Here is a 13,148-nt window from a genome sequence, read left to right on the forward strand (position 1 = left end):
GCCTGGGAGCTGGGCCTGGGAGTCAAGGGCCTGGACCAGAGAGCAAAAATGACATCACTGACATTCGGGGCTGGGTCATGCTCTGTTGCGAGGGCTCTTCCGTGCATTTTAGGATGTCCAGCAGCCCCCCGCTGAACTCCATCCACAGGATGTGCTCCCAACATTGTGACAGCCGAGGGTCTTCAGACTTTGCCCAGTGTTCCCAGGTTAAAACCACTAACCTGCCTTCCCCCAAACTCCCTCCTGTTCCACTATAACCATCACATGTGCGAGGCCACGAGAGAAATTTTAGAAAACAGAAGTACAAATAAAACAAAAGAGAGAGAGAGAGAAGGGGAGGTTTTCTTTCACATTTTGCGAGTGCACTTCATGCAAAGTTTTGTGCCTTTCCTTTGTTTTTGCGGGTGTTAGTAAGTGATCAGGCTCACGTAGGAATTGAGTTTTATGCTGTGTGCACGTGGGATCTCCAGGTTGCCGCATCCTGTGGGTTCACTTGGTCGTCGTGGGGATGAAGTCAGGCCACCACATCTGGGGGTGGAGGCCGAGTCCAGCGCAGACCTCGCTTAGCGGTGGGTGGGTGGGGCTGGCCTCACGGTCTCTCAACTCCCCAAATCCAGGACACAAGCAAATAATGATGTCGGGGTTCTCAGGAAGTCAGTGGTCATCCTCTGTGCACTTATTAGCGGTACCATTTTGTACGTTGGATGAAACTCTTGTTTTCGTCTGAATGTGACTGTCGCCCATGTTGGACATTAGTGTGTGTGGTGGAGTAGAGCCTGGTCCTCTGCAATATTTATGTGCCTAAATACATGTTATTTATTATTTCTTAGTTGGGGTTTGTTTACATCTGAGGCAGCCCTTTCTGACATGTGGCCAGACGCCCACAGAGCCTTTTCATAGCAGCGGAGCACAGGATGTGCTGAAGGATGTCCCATAGAAGCACATGATCATGTAAGTTTGAAAGGGCCTTAGCTCAATTATTTAGAACGTCAGGCAGGAATGCTATCATGACGGGCATAAAAGTGCACTGAAACATGACGATGCATTTGACAGGAAGAGCTGCAGATTTAATTATGCCCAGAATGGAGGAAGAGATGAAAATGTATTTGGATCTTGGTGGGCCGTCTGGGCCCCATGGTTGGGCCTGCGGTCGGGAGGCTTCCTACCTGGCTCGTGTGCCTAGCGTGAGGCGTCGGGCTTGGCCCCGCACGAGGCTGTTCTGGCTTCTATACTTAGTGGCTACTTTTTAATATTTTACCATTTTGACCATTTTTAAGTGTATAGTTTAAAGGTATTCAGTGTGTTTGCATTGTTATGTAAAACCCTGTCCCCATTACAAACCAGTTCCCTACCCCAGCCAGCGGTGCCCACCATCCACGTTCTGTGCCTGGAAATTTGGTGACTCCAGGGACCTCGGGTAGGTGGGATTACATGGTGCAGTGGAGCCTTGAACATTTGCATGGGTTTGCTTTGGTGTGGATGTTTTTTTGCAAGGAATACTGTTCAGTCCTGCAGGATTTTTTTAAAAAATATTTTATTTATTCATGAAAGACACACACACAGAGGCAGAGACACAGACAGAGGGAGAAGCAGGCTCCCTGCAGGGAGTCCGGTGTGGGACTTCGATCCCTGGACCTGGGATCACACCCTGAGCCGAAGGCAGATCCTCAACCACTAAGCCACCCAGGCGTCCTGAGTCCTGCAGGATTTTAAGGACATTTATTTTCTTTAGCTTTATGGTAAGAAGCAGACAGGAGGACATACAACATATACATGACACGTCATCTGCTGCTACGTTGCTGGTGAGGCTCCCAGTCCACAGTGGGCCATTAGTAGTCAAGTCTTCAAGGATTGAAGGGATTTTCAGCTGCGTGGGGGCTGATGTCCTCACCCCAGTGTGGTGTGAGGGTCAAGTGCATTCGTCTTTTTGTGGCTGGCTTATTTCATGTAGCATCATAGCATCAAGGTTCGTCCACAGAGGAGCCAAGGACAGGATTGCCTTCCTTCCTAAGGGTGAGTGGTGTTTCCCTGTGTGGATGCACCATGTTTTGCTTATCCATGCATGTGCTCAGGGGGCACTTGGGCTCCTTCCATGGTTTGGCTGCCGTGAGCATGAGTGTGAATGTGCAGATACCTGTACTGCTCACTCTTGGGCGTGTGTACCCAGACACGGAATCCTCGGATCCCATGGTCACCTGCTGTGTTGAATTTTCGGAGGAGGCCCCCACCCCGTCCTGTTCTGCATCTCCCAGCGGATGAACCGCTCCACATTCCCACCCACAGGGTGCAGGGTGTCCGTTTCCCCATACCCCAGCCGGCACCTAGCACTTTGTGTTTTGTCTTGTTTTAGGATTGTTGTCCTAATGGACGTGACGCGCTATCTCATTGTGGTTGTAACAGAGCGATTGTTTGTACTTGGGATAGTGCTTGACTGTTTTACCCAAAGCCCCCCTGCACCTGTGTTCTCCTGCTGTTGTCATGGGTCAGTGGGTGCAGGTGACCCTTGAGCCGGGAGTCCCGGTGTGCGTTCCGCAGCGGTCCACAGCGCGCAGGGCTCGTGCTGCACAGAGGCCCACCCCTCCCCCAGCCGTGAGTCCTCGGGCGGGTCACCTGGCCTTTGGCTCTCACCTGCCAAGTGGAGGTCACCCCGACTAATACTGCGTTGGAAGATTAACACCCTCACGGTGGTAGAGCAGGGCCACTTGGTGGATGCCCGGTGGGCACTGGTTGTGGCTTCATTGCGGCTTCTATGGTCCTCCTGTGGCAAGGACATCATCTGCTTGCATCGCCTTAAATGCTGGATGCCCTGCTTGGAAATGCCTTCTGGGGCCCTGACCTTCTCTGACGCCCTGGGCCTTTCCAGGACTTTCCACCACAGGGGCTCACTTTCCCATCAGACCCCCTAGGATTTGCCCCGCAAGCCCTCCCTCCTCTAATTCTCTGGCGTTTCTGCTCCTGAATCACTTCCCACGTGCTTTCCTGCAGCTCCAGTAGCTTCCGTGACTCCTCATGACAGCAGATCAGACTCCAATCCCACTGGCTGGTTCTTTTCTGCATTTTATACTTGTTTTTGTGTTGACGCTTGGACCTCCGACAGAGTGCCTGGATCTCAGGTGTGTGGCTCGCTGGCATGTGCACGCACGGCACAACCATCGGCCAGCCCAGGACTCAGTAGGTCCCCAACCCCAGAACGTAACCTGCATGTACCCTCCTGGGCCCTCCTGGAGCTGCTCATGAACTGGGCCCGCCCTTCCCCTCTCCCTCATCGTCATCTGTGACCGTGTCGTGCTCTGGGCTGCCCTCCAGCGTGTTCCTTCCTGTAGCTCAGGAGAAGTGAGCCTTCCCTCGTGCTGAGGTGAGCAGGTCTCTTCCCTCAGGACGCAGGAAACACGACTTCCTTCCTTTGGGGAAAGAGCCTCTGGAGTTTGCTGTGCTGACAGCCTCATCACTATTTTGCGTGTCCAAGAACGTCTGGGGCCATGGACACGAGCACGTGTGCCTATGGGCATGGTGGAGTGTGCACCTGCGCAGTGGACCGAGCCCCTGGCGCCGGAGAGAACCAATGCCCCCAGCTGCCATCCGCGGAGTCTCCACACATGAGACGATGGAGAGGACTGTGAACACAGATCCCAGAGTGGACCTCTCAGGAGCTCATGCTTACACACGGCTCTACTTATTTTCCTATAGTTTCCTAGAGACCATATGTTTCCAGGGACCATATGTCTGCAAATGAATCAGATTACGGTCAGTGTGCGTGTGCGTCGCGTTTGAGCTAGAATTGGCTGCCGCGACTTTACAGTCGTCTCCTCTCCGTCTCTGACACGCTCCGTGTCTATGTGTCTATGTGCACACGTATGTAATTGCTGTATATCGTTGACCTTGAACACATGTGGGGTTAGGGGCGCTGACCCCCCCGCCCGCACAGTCCAAAATGCACACACAAATTTTGGTTTCTCAGAAACATAACTGCGAATAGCCTGTTGATGGGAAGCCTTACCAACAACACAAACAGTCAATTAGCACATATTTTACATGTTATATATATATATCATATACCATATTCCTAGAATAAAGTAAGCTAGAGAAAAGAAAATGTCACCGGGGAGATCGTAAGGCAGAGAAGACACATAGACGGGACTGCACCGCATTTATTTAGGGGAATCCACGTGCAGGTGGACTCGCACTGCTCCCGCCTCTGTGGTCCAGGGTCAGCCGTATAATCGGTTATGGGATCAGTTCGGGTGCCTCCAGCTGGCACAAGCTTGTCTCCCGGTTCTGAAGGAAGATGCATCCTTGTCGCTTTGATGTGAATGCCAGTGGTGGCCACATTGATGGTCACTTAGCTGTGGCCCATGTCCAACGCCGTGCCTGCAAAGACGCTCAGTGGGCTCTCGGGTGATCTGTGGGCCCTCAGAACCCAGGACGTGGTGCCTCGTGTGGTGGGGGTGGTGGGGACCAAATCCATGCGTGTGCCCTCAGCTCCGCCAGGGAATCTCCAGGGTCCTGTTGGCAAAGGAACACGTGACGTGTCTGTTCCTGGCCAGGGTGGACGGGGCGGGGACGCCGAGGCATTTCTACTGAATGCCTCCACCTTGAGGGCTGGTGGAGCTACATGACCCTGTTTTGCAGAGTGAGTGTGTGTCTTTGGGAGGCGGGTCCAGCATCACCTCATGTGGGCTGGTGTCCCTGGGAAAACCTAGCCTGGGGACAGCGACAGATACTTTTTTTTCCCTTAGGACTTTGAATGGAGATATTTCAGGGAATGTTCCCCACATAGTTAATCATGGGAAAATCATACTTTTTTGTTGTTGTTGTTGTTCCCTAAAACTCGGTGAAAACCCACTAGGCCCCGTGTTCTTTGTTTTTATGTGATGGTCTGATGGTCACCAGAGCTGACCCAGGAGAAGCTCAGGAGAACACAGTCGATTATCCATCTGTGTCCCAGACACAGGAAGGGACAGGAGTCACACGGGGCCACTGGAGAGGGGCCAGGATGGACAGGATGGGAGGGTAGCCGAGGCCAGAGCCCTCATGGAGTTTCCATGGGCAGGGTGGAGAAGGGCGACCGGCAGAGGGGCGCTGAGCGAGCTGTGGAGTGTCCCTTGTCGCCTGTCCCCTGGCCCTAGGACAATTCAGACAGGAATGTCGTGTTCTGAGTGCACGGGCCACACAGAGGAGGTCTGGCTCAGGGTGGGCTGGTTTGTACATCGCAGTGTGCTCTGTGCGGGCCCTCTGCTGAGAATTGGCCAGCCCAGCAGGGACCTCTCTCCCCAGCCAGGAGGGTCAAGGTGTCAACTCTTCACCATATGTGGGAAATGGTCCCAAAGGCTGTGTCTGAGTGACGACTGCTGAAGGGCTGCATCTGAGATGCTCCCATGTCTGCACCTGGTTTTAGCTGCCCTCAGGCCTGCACCCTTCCACCTGCAAGAGCTCAAGGGGAGGATTTCATGGGGGTGGCCCTCAGTCTCTGTTGCTCTAGCAAGCAGGACAGGACAGGCACTGCTGGGTGACGATGGAGCCACCATTTTACAAAGACATGGTAACATCAGACACTGAAAGGAGGCCGGTGTTTGGTGCAGGTGGCAGCACGGGGCACTGGGATGGGGGCCCAGCCCGAGCTTCAAGGGGGGCCATATGCTCCCTGAGGGCCCTGCAGCAGCACCCCCCAGCCCCCAAGGCTATGTCACTGAGGGCACCTGCATTTCCTAGCGTTCGTGTACAAACAGGAACATGCAGCACCTGCTCACGTCTGCCCTCTCACGTGCACAATTACACTAGGATTCGTGGGTGTCGTTGGGTGTATCCATAGCCCGCTCCTTTTGCCTGGAGCACAGGTTCACGTGGTTTCTTTATCCCCCAAGGCAGATACTTAGACGCTACAGCCCTTGGTTTCGGGGCCCAACCCCTCAAGTTTCCGGTGGACTATAACGGCACCTAGGGTGTCCAAGGTCTCGTGATTCTGCAACAACCACGCGATTCTGAGTCCCGTTGTCTGTGGCCTTCTGGGAAGCACGTGGAAGGGCCACTGGAGGTCCACGGACTGGAGCTCAGAAGAAGCACCATCTCTCTGCACCTCCCACGTGGGCGGGGTTTGTAGCTGTGGATTCGTGGTCTTGGTGTCCCACTCCCTGGGCTCCGAGGGGCAGGCACTTGCTAGTTGTCCAATCAAGGGCATATGGCTTGGCTCACCTGCCTCCACTTCTACAACTGTAACACCAGGACGAATGGCCCTACCTTTCAGGTGTGTGGGGGTTGAATGGGCCCGTATGTTGAAGGCGTGTGGAACAGGGCCTGGCAGGGGCCCTGTGGTTACTGGTGTGTGTATCCAAAGGGCCACAGACATTGGGGTCAGGTTTCCTTGTACCTCCCATACTCCTGCCTTGCCAGCAGGAAGCAGATTTCTGTGGAATTGGGTTCCATACGCTTGTGAGAGAGACTCGATCTCAGAAAATACATCTCTCCAAACGGATACGTGGCTCTAAAATCTGGCGGTGGGGGCCGGGTTTGCACAGGTCTGTGGATTCCTCTCTGGTTGGGCTGCCATCACACCTGGTGGCGCCCTGAAGGCAGTGGTGCCCTGTGGCCTGCAGGGCAGCAGCCACAGACCCATCCCACCGACCTGAGGATGTGACCCCTTTACAAGGTTGCACCTGCCTAAAAGAGCACCCATGGCGCACTTCTTTCCCTTTGATTTGGCTCATCAGCACCGCAAAGCAGTTGGGTTGGAAGCAGAAGACTTTTTCTAACCCAACGGTGAGAATTTTAAGGGGGAAAAGAAGATTCAGGGAAAACGTTCGTAAGACTAACGCAAGCCCCCCATCTGTCCAAGACGCCTGCGATACTCCCTGTAGCCTCGAGTGAACTTTAACCTTAGTTCTTTTACCAAAAGGAATATTAGCTTCCACATTGCCATGGGTGGGTTTTACTCTTGGATCCATACCTTCCTATTCTTCCCAAGGGTTCCTCTTTCATTTCGTGAGATACCTGTCAGCCTGGGTAAGGATCCTCGTTCCTGGTTTCCTCTGGGATTTTTATGGGAACTTAAAGGATCTGTTGTGTTTGCCTGTGTCTGGTAATCATCAGCCGGTACTTATTTGCACCTACTGAGTGAGTGTGCCGGGGGCAGACCACAGGTGCTGAGGATGTTAGGATTACAATGACAGGGGTGATTCTGCAAAGTCGTGAGCCACCAGCGAGGTTGCTTTGGCACCCCACTGATTTCTCAAGAGCTGCACAGATCTCCAAATGCATGGCACCGCTTATGCTTGAGATATACTTATCGTTGGAAGATTTAAGTGGTTTCAACTCGTTCCAGTGAAACTACTTTTTAGAAATTAAGTCTGAAGTATTTTTGATGCCCAAGATCACTGTGTAACTCTGCGTGTGCGTGACGGTTCAGTTATATTTGGATGCTTTGGGCAACAGGCACCCAGGAATGGGAATTGCTTTGGGCGTGGATGGCACTGAGGGGAAGCCAGTTGCTCCACGTGCCCCTTGACCCAGGCTGGCAGCTTCCTGGTTCCGTCCTCGCCGAGGGGCCGGGTGTCTGGCTCTGTGACATCACCCACCTGTGTCTCTTGGCTTCAGGGTGGACATACTGACCAGCTTTCATGTGTCCTTGAGAAGGGAGAGAGGTTGTCCCATGACAAGAGCACCTTGAGTGTCACTCTCCATGGCTAGGCAGGCCTGAAGGCCTCCTCCCCAGTGGTCTGTTTGGCTACTTCTGCCACAGACGTCTGGCTGGCCTCCGTGCCCACCATGTCTCTCCACCTCCTTGTCCCACACACAGCGGCTAATGTCCATTCAGCTCCGTGACTATCTCACCAGACTGTGTGAAGGGCCTCTGGGTCTGTCACTCCTCAGCCACCCCTGGGTCTGAACCCTCCACCCATGGCTCTGCAAATCTGTCCACCTGTGGCCTCTTGGCAGGCCTCCTCCCCGTGGCCGCACCTCACTTGCCCACCATGTGCCACGCTCCCCTGTGGACCCCGGTTCTGTTTCCCCCACGGGAAGAGCTAGGTCAGAGAGCCTGCGGTGGAGACAGTCAAGACTTAGTTTGAAGCATGATGTCTGAGAAGCCTTCAAGACAATGAGATGGAGCTATCAGTTGGGTGTGGGAATTGTCTCCAAAATCCTATCCCTGGAGCAGATGTGGGGGCTTGAGATAAAGACTAGTGAAGCATTTGGAGCAGAGACGTAGGACCCTGAGGGTGGGAGTGGGTGGAGGGAACACACCACAGAGGCCTCAGGGCCTCAGCTCCTGCAGTCTCGATGGGGGATGGCCACCCAACAGGGCTTGGGAAGACAAGAGGGGGATGGGGTGTATCTTGCTGCTATTTGCCCAGCACCAAGCTTGGGGGAATCGCAGGATGAGGGCAGGATTATGGAACCTGTTTCTGTGGTGAGAGCCCTGTGATCTCTCTGCTATCCACACTGGGGAGGGGCCAGTGGTTCCTTCTTGCTTCAGAGTGAAGGGCTTCACGGAGGTGATGCAGCCTTTGGCATGTCTAGTGCACTGATGGTCTCTATACCAGGAGTGGGTGTTGCTGACAGCTTCCTGCTAATGACCAGGCTGAAGGCCTGGGGGCAGGGGGCACCCCATGTGGGCTCTGAGCCCACTGGATCCACAGCAGCAAGAGGGCTACAGCTGGCCCATGGATGTGAATGCCAGAGGGGACAGATGTGTGGGCAGATGAAGGACCAACACCTTTACAGCACACGCACCCAGATAGTCCAAAGGAGCAGAGTCAGATGCAACCCTTGGCCCTGGCAGGGGCCCCAGCTCCAGGGCTGGTAGGATTGCTGTGTGAGCCCAACTTCCTCTCTACTTGTGTCTCCACGTCCCCATGTTCCCACAGGCCAGGGTGTCAGAAGCTGCAGCCTAAGGCACCTGCCGTCCTTGGCTTCCTGTAGTCTCCTCCCCAGGCAGCTCTAAATAGGGGAGGACGGCTCTACTTTTTCGTGGTGTTCAGGGTGTTTTACTGTTACCTGAGATGCACATCTTTATTACTGGAAATAGGAAAATGGAGTGACTTGCAAGTGCCTGGGGTCACTTTCTTGTGCGAAAGTGGGTGGATTAGATACAGAGTGTGTCTGGGGCTTCATCCAGGGCCAGGGAGTACTGGGACCCCTATGTGCACTGAGACAGGAGTTGGGGGCAGTGAGCTGGTTCTTGGATTGTCCCCTGCTCATCCACTCATCCAAGTAGCACAGAGGACAGAGAGGAGGTAGGCAGGATGGAGCCCTGTGGCCAAGTCACAGAGAAGGCAAGAAACTGGCAAAGAGTACCAGGGTGAAGAGAACATCAGAGCAGTGTGGGGTCAAGAGTTGAGGAAAGGGAGTGTGGCAAGGGAGAGAGGGGTCTGCTGAGGGCAGATGCATGTAAACAGGTTGCCCACCACATTTGGGGCCATGGCAGGTATGGGAGAATCTGCAGGGGCAGCTCGTAGGAGTAAGAGCTTGGAGGAAATGGAGTGAGGGCACAGGGGGCACCAGCACCAGCACCATGCTGGCCGTCCACCTTGAGGAGTTGCCATCACTTATTGAGCTGGCTCTTATGATGACCACTGTTTCCCACCCTATTAAAAACCTGGTTGCAGTGAGTAATGGTGTACACATGTCCGTGGCCCATCTCCCAGCATGCTAGAGAGTGTGCACCTGGAAGAGGATCTGTTGGACCAAAGGGTCTGAGCATGTCCTATCTTGCTTGATGCCATGAGTCTGTCCCACAGAGGCTGTGCCACTCCGCTTCTTGCCACATGGAGGGGTTTTTTATGATGTCTCATCAATCTCTGTCTGACCTTTGGCTGTGAGGTGGCATTTTAGCACAGTTTTTATTTTTTTAAAAGTGATTATTTATTTATTCATGAGAGACACAGAGAGAGGGGCAGATACACAGGAAGAGGGAGAAGCAGGCTCCCTGCAGGGAGACTGATGTGGGACTTGATCCTAGGACCCCGGGATCATGACCTGAGTCAAAGGCAGACCCTCAACAGCTGAACCACCCAGGTGCCCCTTAGCACAAGCTTTAATTTGTCATCTTATTTTGAGTAAAGCTGAGAATCTTTTCATGTGTCCAAGAGTTGCTTGTATTTCTTTTTTTCTGTGAATTCTTTATCATTTGTACATTGGGCTTTTGATATTTTCCTTATTGGGTTATATTAATTATCTTTCTGACTATGAAATGTTACCATTTTACTTCTGCATAAAGTTTTATTTTTATCCTCTTAAGTGTGTCAGTATTTTCTTTTTCTTTTTAAAAAGAACTTATGGTTTCATTACGATGAAATTAAGTTTGCAATCCGTTTAGGATTTATTTGTATATAAGGCACAAGACAGAAACCCAGTTTGATTTTCTTTTCCTGGATAGCTACCCAGACACTGAAACACCACTTACTGATAACTCTGTCCTCCTTTGGTGTGGATTGCTGTATTTTTCACTCTGGAGGAAGAAAACACTTTTTGCTCTGCCCTCCTGTGTTCTCTGACTAGGGCCCTGCAGACAACAGGCAGACTAACAGGAGAGAAGCAGGTGATTGATACACATAATACACATACACAGGGAAACTCGGTGATGAGTAACTCAAAGAAGTGGTTAGAACTTGGGCTTATATCACATCTTAACAAAGCACAAGCAATCCAGACAGAAGTGACAAAGCCTAGGAAAAGAATTTTGGGTTTCTAGGTGTGGCAAACTGAGGAGGCAAATACACATGGACATCCATGGATAGATAGAGCTAGTTGCAGCAAGTCGATTCCAGTGCTGGTTCTTGGTGCTGCAGGGGGCCCAGGGCTATCTGGTGATTCACCTCCATCCTTCCCTGTAGACAGGGCAGTGGGGCTGTCTCCACAAATTTATGTCCTATTTCTAGACAAATAAGGGAAGAGCAGAGCTATTTTTTTCACTTGCTGCCAGGGTGGCCTTTGTGGGGTGGTGTGTTCTACTCCCTTCCACCATATTTATCTTTCCTTTTTGTTTCTTTGTGCAACGGATGAGAGTTTGCCATCATACGTGTATATTTGTTGTTCCTTCACCCACTAGAATATAACATGATAACAAAAATCACCATTTGGAACACATATCTTTTTTTATGATTTTAGTTTGTAAAATGGTGTGTTTGGGGAGGGGGAGTGGGCAGCATGAGATGGATGAACGGGGACAACAGTGGTGCTCCATGAGTTCAAAGGACCCAGTTCTCAACTCCTGCTACACTCTGCAGCAGTTATGAAATGTGAGAGGTGGAAGTTCAAGAGAACCTTATGCTGAATGGGGGGAGGTGGTGGGACCACAACAAAGAGAGGTGATGAGTACTTTTGGGTGACTGCACAGGTGCCAGAGGTCACAGCATGGCTCACCTAGGTGGGATCATGCTGAACAGGTGGGTCGAGGTTACTCTCTGTTACTAATGACAAGGGAGCACCTGTTACTGCCACCTAAGACTCACTCCAGGATTCACTGCAATTGCACAAAGCCAAATTATTATTGCTAAATGAACAAATTGGGGTGGGAGCACTCATGCAAATGTGCTGTGCTAGAGAGTGAGGAGGGACGAGGAGAATCGTGACCTCTGTGGTTAGACCGCAGAGTGACCAGGCACGGAAGGGTGGCAGTTACTGTGTTACATCACATCCCTGTTTCAAATGGAAATGGACACCATTGGCCTGGGTGCAGAGATAATTCACACGCATGCAGGTTAGCACATGAGCATTACAAGCAAGTACGTGCGGGTGATGGAGAGAGGACATTTTTCTCAAGAGCAGCTTGATTTGCAGCTGTGTTGGGGAATTCTAGAGCTCACAAGGGGATCCTTTGGACTTTACCTGGTGCTGGAGCTCTGAGAAATTTCTGACATTTGCAAATCTTAAGGACAAAAGACTGAGTCTCCAAATGTGCCCTGGGCTGCTGCCTGACTCTCTGTGGGAGGACTTGCTTGACAGATGGGTTTATTATTTGCACTGCCTCCCACAACCCATTCTAATGTCCACGGGTGGGTCCCACCTCCCTCACAGAAGCTGCACGCAGGCAGCGGGGGGAGGCCTGTGGCCCAAGCTTCATGGCCCACCCGCTCAGACTCAAGTGTCATACAGGTTAGACACTTGACAGTTATCCTCTTGGGAAACTGTCACCCAAGGCTGATTTCTTTTTCTCATTGTCCATGGTGGTAGATCGGGAAAGAAATCTGAAGCTTATAATGGATATTTAAGGAGAGACCTACAGGATACTTCCTGCCGGATGATATGTTTCTGGCCTGCTGGGACCATCAGAGATTTGGCTGCTTTGCTCGGCCGAGTCTGTCACTTAATATAACAAGCACAGTGCAGAGATGTGCTGAACTTTTTTTTTTAATTAAAGAGATAAAATATAAATGCTGGGGTTTATTCAGCTCTATAAAGAGACAGCTTGACCTTCTTCAATAGGAATTTACTTTTAGAAGGTCCTTGGGTGATCATTTCGATAAAACCACAGTTAGAACGTTATTATAAAATGTGTGACTAAGCATAAACATCAAAAACACGCGTTCCTTTTAAATGAACTTTTTGTGAGTCACGGCGATTCAGTCCTGCAGTCTTTGTGGCATCTGAACTTCTAGAATGGTCTTTCTCTACCCTCTGCTGTGAATTCAGCAGCAAAGGTGAAGCTTACCTGAACAGTCTCTTACCTAATTTGACAAGGACAGGTTTCTCGTAAGAGCATTGTCGTGTGGTGGTACTTATTTTTCCAGATGATAGACAATAATCTCAAGAAGTATTAAAGCTTGCAGAATATTTCTGAGGACCCATTGTCTTGTTTGTCACCTGGCGTGTCCTGATCCCTGTTTCTTTCTTTTTCTTTCTTCCTGTGTTCTCTTACTGTCTCGTCCTTCCCCACGAGGGAGGGGAGATGTTCACATTCACCCAGCTCCTTTCTGGGCTCCTGACTTTGGAGCCACCTCTGGCCCGTCTCTGTCACTTCCCACTGAGGCCACTTCCCACTTTTGCTTTCAAGCACCTGCCGTCAGCCATGCCCCCTCCACCGTAGGCACCCCTGCCTCCACCATCTGGACCACAGCAGCCTCCATGAGGTCCATTCCGCTTGCTTCCCACCTCTCGAGGGCTCCCGCCCGGGAGGACCCTCTGCAGCCCGGCCTCCCGTCACATCCCCTGTACCT

The 13,148-nt window shown here is 51.8% G+C and overlaps 1 protein-coding gene across 1 annotated transcript in view; it reads left to right on the forward strand.

Annotated features, from left to right (window-relative positions):
* Nucleotides 1-13,148, forward strand: part of SHC3 (SHC adaptor protein 3) — a 108,995-nt gene that overhangs the window by 42,187 nt on the left and 53,660 nt on the right. The gene's annotated exons all lie outside the window — the stretch shown is intronic.

Source organism: Canis lupus, chromosome 1 (genome assembly GCF_003254725.2).
Source record: "Canis lupus dingo isolate Sandy chromosome 1, ASM325472v2, whole genome shotgun sequence".
NCBI lineage: Eukaryota > Metazoa > Chordata > Mammalia > Carnivora > Canidae > Canis > Canis lupus.